This window comes from Panthera uncia (assembly GCF_023721935.1).
Source record: "Panthera uncia isolate 11264 chromosome C1 unlocalized genomic scaffold, Puncia_PCG_1.0 HiC_scaffold_4, whole genome shotgun sequence".
Lineage (NCBI taxonomy): Eukaryota > Metazoa > Chordata > Mammalia > Carnivora > Felidae > Panthera > Panthera uncia.
Genome location: NW_026057585.1, coordinates 80602530 through 80611350, shown reverse-complemented (window position 1 = coordinate 80611350; position 8821 = coordinate 80602530).

Below are 8821 nucleotides of genomic sequence, written 5' to 3'. Positions count from 1 at the left end.
AGTCAGGTTTTTGCCTCCCCACAATAAGTTGACCTAACTTTTGTTAAGATGTTAAGAGCCATGGCCAATTTTCAATTCTTATTTGGACCATTAGCATCTTACTTGTCACAGTTGATCACCTTCCTACTTTTTATTTTATTAAAAGTTTTTTTAATGTTTATTTATTTTTGAGAGAGAGACAGAGTGTGAGTGGGGGAGGGGCAGAGAGAGAGGGAGGCACAGAATCCAAAGGAGGCTCCAGGCCCTGAGTTGTCAACACAGAGCCAGATACAGAGGTGAACTCACAAACCGTGAGATCATGACCTGAGCCAAAGTTGGACTTAACTGACTGAGCCACCCAGGCACCCCATCTACCTTTTAAAACTTTTACTTTCTTCACTTGGCTCCAGGACACCATGCCCTCCTGACTTTCCTCTTACCTTGCTGGCATCTCCTTTTCAGCGTTCTCTACTGTTTTTTCACTGACCTCTTGTCGCTGGAATGTCCAAGGGCTTAGTCCTTGACCTCCTTTTCGATGTCTGTAATCATTCACCAGATGATATCATCAAGTCTCACGATTTTAATTAACTAATTTAGAGAGAGGCAGAGACAGAGTGAGTGGGGGAGGAGCGGGGGGGGGGAGAGAATCTCAAGCGGACTCCTCACTGCCAGCACAGAGCCCCACGCAGGGCTTGAACTCATGAAACTGGGAGATTATGACCTGAGCTAATTCCTCAGCAAATCTAGTTGGCTTTACCTTTAAATTAAAAAAAAAAAAACTTTATTTATTTTTGAGAAAGAGAGACACTGAGTGTGAGTGGGGGAGGGGCAGAGAGCGAGGGAGACACAGAATCCCAAGCAGGGTCCAGGCTCTGAGCTGTCAGCACAGCACAGGCTCCAGCTCACGAACCGAACCGAGATATCATGGCCTGAGCCAAAGTGGGATGCTTATCTGACAGATCCACCCAGGCGCCCCGGCTTTACCTTTGAAACAACACCAGAATCCTGTCACTTCTCACCACCTCCACTGCTGCTGTGTAAGTCCCAGCCATTATGTTTCTCACCTGGATAAATGCAAGAGCTTTTTAACTGATATCTCTGTATCCACTCTTGCCTTCCTCTCGTATAGCCTTAATTCATCCTGAAAGTAATCTCTTAAAAAATATAAGAGAGTGGGAATGTAAAATGGTGCAGCTGCTGTGGAAAACAATACGGTGATTCCTGCAAAAACTGAACACAGAATTACCCTATGATCCAGCAATTCCACTTTCTTGGTATATACCCAAAAGAATTGAAAGCAGGAATTCTAACAGATATTTGTACACCAGTATTCACAGCTGCATTTTCTCAGTAGCCCAGAGGTATAAGAAACCCGAGTGTTCATTGACAGATGAATGGATAAATGAAATGTGGTGTATACTTACAAGGGAATGTTATTCCGCCTTAAAAAGGAAGGGAATTCTGACAGGCTAAAACGTGGATGAATCCTGAAGACATTATGTCATGTGAAATAAGCCAGTCACAAAAGGATGAGTATTGTATGATTCTACTTACATAACATATGGAGTAGTCACAATTCGCAGAAGCAAAAAGTAGAGTGGTGGATACAAGGGGCTAGAGGGAGGAGGGATGGGGAGTTCTTGTCTCATAGTGGGTTCAGAGTTGGTGTGGTAAAATAAAAAGGTTCCAGAGATGGATGACGGTTTTGGGTGTGCAACAGTGTGAATGTCCTTAATGCCACTGAACTGTTTAGTTGAAAATAGTTACATTGTGAGTTTTAGGTTCCATGTGTTTTCTCACATTAAAAAATTTATAAGTCAGATCGTGAACCTCCTCTGCTCAAAATTCCCCAATATCTATTTACTGTATTCAGAGGAAAAGCTGCTAAGCCCTCACAATCTCCTTCAAGGCCCTACGTAGTTGATCTGCCCTCAAACTGCTGGCCCCTTTAATCACCCTGTTCCGGTCACACTGGCCGTTTTTTAAAGTTTGTTTGTTTGTTTGTTTGTTTGTTTGTTTATTTAGAGAAAGAGAGAGAGTGCAAGTGGGGGAGGAGCAGAGAGAGAGCGGGACAGAGAATAAATATGAAGCGGGCTCTGTGCTAACAGCAGAAAGCCCCAACCCGGGGCACCTAAGATGACATCGGACCCTTAACTGACTGAGCGACCCAGGCACCACCATATTGGCCATTAAAATAAATTTTTTTTTAATGTTTGTTTATTTTTGAGAGAGAGCGAGAGCACGCAAGAGACAGAGCATGAGCAGGGGAGGGGCAGAGAGAGAGGGAGACACAGAACCAAAGCAGGCTCCAGGCTCTGAGCTGTCAGCACAGAGCCCCGTGTGGAGCTCGACCACGAACTGTGAAATCATGACCTGAGCTGAAGTGAGATGCTCAACCGACTTTGCCATCCAGGCGCCTCCCCCATATTGGCCATTTTGATGTTCCTTCAAAGTTGCCAGCACTCTCCTGACTCAGAACCTTTGAACTTCTTGTTCCCTCTGCTTAGAATGACCTTATCCCAGGGGGGCCTGGGTGGTCCTGCTCTTGATTTCTGCTCAGGTTATGATCTCATCATTCATGGGCTTTCATGGGCTGCGTTGGGCTCTGTGTTGACAGTGTGGAACCTGCTTGGGATTCTCTGTCTCCCTTTCCCTCTGCTCCTCCCCTACTCACTCTGTCTCAAAAATAAATAAACAAAAAAGGAAGGAAGAAAGAAAGAGAGAAAGAAAGAAAAAGAAAGAAAGAAAGCTCTTACCCCAAATACCCATTTGCTTCACCTCCTTCAAATCTTGACTCAAATATCATCTTTGGGGGCACCTGGGTTGCTCAGTTGGTTGAGCGTCCGACTTCAGCTCGGGTCATGATCTCGTGGTCCGTGAGTTCGAGCCCCGCATCGGGCTCTGTGTTGACAGCTCAGAGCCTGGAGCCTATTTCGGATTCTGTGTCTCCCTCTCTCTCTGTCCTTCCCCCGCTCATGCTCTGTCTCTGTCTCTCTCTCTCTCTACCAAAAATAAATAAACATTAAAAAAAATTTTTTTTAAATATCATCTTTTACCCACTCTGACCACATTTAAAGTTGCAACTTGCACCCCCACATTCCCATTCCTCTCCCATGCTTAAATTTTTTCTCCACACCACTTACCACCATCTGACATACCATATATTTAAAATTTTTTTTTAATGTTTAAAAATTAAAAAAAATTTAAAATTGAAAAATTAAAAAACATTTTTTTTTTTATTTATTTTTGGGACAGAGAGAGACAGAGCATGAACGGGGGAGGGGCAGAGAGAGAGGGAGACACAGAATCGGAAATAGGCTCCAGGCTCCGAGCCATCAGCCCAGAGCCTGACGCGGGGCTCGAACTCACGGACCGCGAGATCGTGACCTGGCTGAAGCCGGATGCTTAACCGACTGCGCCACCCAGGCGCCCCTAAAAACATTTTTTTTTTTAATGGCCATAAGCCTGGAGTATAATGGCCAACATATACTTGGGGGTTAAAGATAAAGGAGGTTTGTAAAGGAATTTTTTTTGTGTTTAAGGAGACTGGCAGGATCCTGGGAGGTTAGGATAATGTTAAGGCAAAATTCCCTTTTGCCCGTAGCAAAATTTCATGCAGGCAGCTGAGCTCCTAGAGGGAGGTCACTCTGCCGTTTCAAGGACTAGTCAATGGGCTGTAGGCAGTAAGGGAATTTAATTTTTCATTTGCCTTTGTTTCCCACATCACCATGGCAAGCACTTAAACCCCCTTACATCTTGATGAGGGTGGTATTAGGTCTCCAGAAAACGGAGTCTGTAGATTTCTGGAGATCAGCTATTGATAAGATTGTTTTTTCTTTGTTGTTAGGCAGTCAGGAGTGTCTAAGGAATATCACACATATCCCACCTGCGCAGGGGGTGGGAGGGCTGCTGTTAGCCTGTACTTTGCCCTCAGCTTGCCCCACGCTCCCTCATCACTTTGACTGACATGCCCGCTTCTGCCCTGCTGGACCCATCTTGGCTGATGATTTCTTGTCCCAGGATCTTCCCGGCTTTGGCTCCCAGGAAGGCCTGACACCCAGGTACCACCAGGTGGTGCTGTGGACTCATTCAGATGAAGCTGGCTCTCCGTCTCCAGGAGGCACGGAAGGGGGCAGTCTTAGGATTCCCTCTGGCTCCTCTGGAGAAGCTTGGTTTCCTCTATGGAAGGCAGATGGGCCCCAGATGATCCTGGGAGGTGAAGTCTCCAAAATCCACCCTGGGTCTGCACTGGAGATTCCAGCACAGTGTTGGCAGCAGACCCACTACATAATTTGTGGGGCCCAGTGGAAAATAAAAATGCCCAACTTGCTGCTAGAGGCAGCATAACGCCTGCCTAAAAGCATGCAGAATGGTTCTGGTTCAGTCTTCTAGAGCTGACTGTTAAAATTTTAGCAATTTTAGGGGTGCCTGGGTGGCTCAGTCAGTGAAGCAACTGACTCTTGATTTCAGCTCAGGTCATTATCTCATGGTTTGCGAGAGACTGACCCCAGAGTCAGGCTCTGAGCTGACAACGAGGAGCCTGCTCGGGATTCTCTGTCTCCCTCTTTCTCTGCCCCTCCCCTTTTTGCTCTCTCTCTCTCTCTAAATAAATAAACTTAAAAAAATTTTAGGAGTTTTGGGGCACCTGGGTGGCTCAGTTGGTTGGGCAGCCGACTTCAGCTCAGGTCATGATCTCGTGCTCTGTGGGTTCAAGCCCTGCGTCAGGCTCTGTGCTGGCAGCTCAGAGCCTGGAGCCTGCTTCCGATTCTGTGTCTCCCTCTCTCTCTGCCCCTCCCCTGCTTGCTCTCTGTCTCTCTCAAATAATAAACATTAAAAATTTTTTTAATTAAAAAATTTTAGGAATTTTATGAGCTGATTGTTGAACACAGCCATTATAAAAATTAAATGATATAAAAAGTATATGAAATAAATTATATAAAACCAAAGGTAATGAATACCCCAAACTCATCACTATATAATTATTTTTATTTTTTGATTGATTGATTTTTAGGGCATATGTCATATATTGACCCTGTGTTCCCTCACTCACTGGTCACTACTCTTGACTTGTAGAACAGGTACAGAACTGCAAGGAATCATCCCCAGCTCTGTGATAACCAGAAACACCAGTTCTAGGGGTGGGGGGGGGGTGTCACATCATAGACTAGAATCGACAACCGTAGGGACGGGTGGTTCTGCCAGTTAGCTATGACCACATGTTCTCCTCACTCCCACAGCAGATCGTCAGGGTCATCTAGTTCATTAGAGACAAAGGCATCAGTCTGCACACGCTCGCAGAACTTGTATGTTTCACAGCAGACCAGCACTGGCACATTATGGGCTTGTGCCCCCAGGGCCAGCTGTGCTATCCCTACCCATGACAAGATTAGTGACAATTAGTTAGCATATAGTGCAACGATCTCAGGAGTAGATTCCTTAATGCCCGTTACCCATTTAGCCCACACACCCCCACAACTCCTCTAGTAACCCTCTGTTTGTTCTCCATATTTAAGAGTCTCTTGGGGCTCCTGGGTGGCTCAGTTGGTTGAGCGTCCGACTTCAGCTCAGGTCATGATCTCGCAGTTCGTGAGTTCAAGCCCCGTGTCGGGCTCTGTGCTGACAGCTCAGAGCCTTCAGCCTGCTTGGGATTCTGCGTCTCCCTCTCTTTCTGCCCCTTCCCCGTTCATGCTGTCTCTCTCTGTCTCTCAAAAATGAATAAATGTTAAAAAAAAAAATTAAAAAAAAAAGTCTCTTATGTTTTTGTCCCTCTTCCCTGTTTTTATTTTTGCTTCCCTTCTCTTATGTTCATCTGTTTTGTATCTTAAAGTCCTCATATGAATGAAGTCATATGATATTTGTCTTTCTCTGACTAATTTCGCTTAGCATAATAACCTCTAGTTCCATCCATCCATAATTGCAAATGGCAAGGTTTCATTCTTTTTGATTGCTGAGTAATACTCCATTGTATATATATACCACATCTTCTTTATTCATTCATCCATCGATGGACATTTGGACTCTTTCTATACTTTGGCTATTGTAGATAGTGCTGCTATAAACACTGGCGTGCATGTGTCCCTTCGAAACAGCATACCTGTAACCCTTTGATAAATACCTAGTAGTGCAATTGCTGGTTGTAGGGTAGTTCTATTTTTAATTTTTTGAGGAACCTCCATACTATTTTCCAGAGTGGCTGCACCAGTTTGCATTCCCACCAGCAGTGCAAAAGAGATCCTCTTTCTCTGCATCCTCGCCAATCAGGCAATCTGTTGTTGCTTGAGTTGTTAATGTTAGCCATTCTGACAGGTGTGAGATGGTGTCTCATTGTGGTTTTGATTTTATTTCCCTGATGATGAGTGATGTTGAGCATTTTTTCATGTGTCAGTTGGCCATCTGGATGTCTTCTTTGGAGAAGTGTCTATTCATGTCTTTTGTGACGGCTTCCGGTCGTATGTTTAGGTCTTTCATCCATTTTGAGTTTATTTTTGTGTATGGTGTAAGAAAGTGGTCCAGATTCATTTTTCTGCATGTCGCTGTCTAGTTTCCCCAGCACCATTTGCTGAAGAGACTGTCTTTATTCCATTGGATATTCTTTCCTGGTTTGTCAAAGATTACATGGCCATAACATTTGTGGGTCCATTTCCGGGTTCTCTATTCTGGTCCATTGATCCAAGTGTCTGTTTTTGTGTCAGTACCATACTGTCTTGATGATTACAGCTTTGTAACACATCTTGAAGTCTGGGATTGTGATGCCTCCCTCTTTGGTTTTCTTTTTCAGGATGGCTTTGGCTATTTGGGGTCTTTTCTGGTTCCATATATATTTTAGGATTGTTTGTTCTAGCTCTGTGAAGGATGCTAGTGTTATTTTGATAGATATTGCATTGAATATGTAGATTGCTTTGGGTAGTATCGACATTTTAACAATATTTGTTCTTCCAATCCATGAACATGGAATATTTTTCCATTTTTTTGTGTCTTCTTCAAATATATTTATATTTTTATGTATACTTAAATTTATATATAACATATATATTTAATTATAGTTATTTCATGAACACTTATGCTTTTGAAGTGACTTATGTTTATTGTGCCTATACGGTGAAAATACTATATAGTGGTGTGCTTCTTGGTTCAGGTTTCTTGCCAACTTTGCATTCAGTGATGTCACACTGGTAGTTAAAAATTGACAAAAGTCAGGGGTGCCTGGGTGGCTCAGTGCATTAAGCATCTGACTTCGGCTCAGGTCATGATCTCACGGTTTGTGAGTTTGAGCCACACATCAGATTCTGCACTGACAGATTCTCTCTCTCTCTCTCTCTCTCTCTCTCTCTCTGCCCCACCCCACTTGCATGCACACACACACACACACACACACACTCTCTCTCTCTCTCTCTCTCTCTCTCTCAAAATAAATAAATAAACTTAAAAAAATTGACGAAGGTCAGAGTGTTCATGTCATCAAAATCTACAAACACCACAAATCATGTTCGTCCCCCCCTCCCCAGCTGAAGCCAGTTAAACTTTTACCAGTACACCCTGGTTGGACTCCTAATGTGCTGTGCTGTGTGGTCTTGAGCAAAGCTCTCTTCTCTCCATCCTCCCATACTTAGTGTATCACTTTATAATTTACAAAAAAGGGACATTCTTTGTGTGCTGGGCACTGTTGTCCCATGTAACTTTTTTTTTAAAGTTTTTTTTTTGGTGTGTTTTTAAATGTTTATTTATTTGAGAGAGAGAGAGGGAGAGAGAGAGAGAGAGAGAGAGAGAGCATGCACAAGCAGAGGAGGGACAGAGAGAGGGAGAGAATCCCAAGGAGCCCCCAAGCTGCCAGTGCAGAGCCCAACATGGGGCTTGATCCCATGAACCACGAGATCATGACTGGAGGCGAAATCAAGAGTCAGATGGTCAACTGACTGAGCCATCCAGGCACCCCTCGTGTAACTCTTACAACCACCCAGGAGGTAGATTATTGTGGTACAAAGAACAAAGGATGTTGCCACAGAGGAGTTGATAACTTTGACTCCTGGGATGGCTGTCCCCAGGACTCCTGAAGGTGGCACTGTGGTTTGACTCAGGGAAGCCAGCCACATTCCCTTTCTGTGCCTCTGTCCCGCATTGAGAAAATAATAATAATAATAATAATAATAATAATAATAATAAATATAATAGTGGTCTTTCCAGTCATCTTCAGTGTTGTTTTTGGGACTTGTACATCAGAAGCCTGCTCCCTAGCTGTACCTTAAGAGTAGCTAGCCCTCTCTGCTCCTGTAGAAGGTCACAGCTGTAGGAGGTGAAAACTGGCATTTCCTTCTTACTATAACAACAGACAGTGAGAATTTTTCCCAAAAGGGAGACTGGGGTTGGATCCTTTAGGAATTCAGGAAATGCCAGCACAAAATACGATGCTTTGGTGTACTGATTATTTTGAACCTTGCACCTGAAAAAAACAACAAATCTGGGGAGAGGCTTTCTCTGAATTCCCGCTCTCCGCTCAATGACAGATCCTTCAAAAGGAACTCAATTGTCTTAAATCCCCTCCCCTGGAGCTTCATCAACCAGGAAAGATTGACTTTTTTACAGGAGAGACTAGAAGTTGACACCACGTCTAGAAGTGACATCTAGACACACTTTGTGGCAAACCATCATATCTCCCCTGTTTCTTCTAAGGGCCCTTCATTTATTCTCTCCCCTAAGTGGCCTATACCTCCCCTCTCCTTCTCCTGTTAAGATGGCATATAAGCTCCCAATCCTACTGCTTTTTTGGAGTATTTCCTTTTTCCTCCCACTGTGATCCCCACTTGCATGTAATATTAAAAGTGAATAAATATGTATTCCTTTTCTC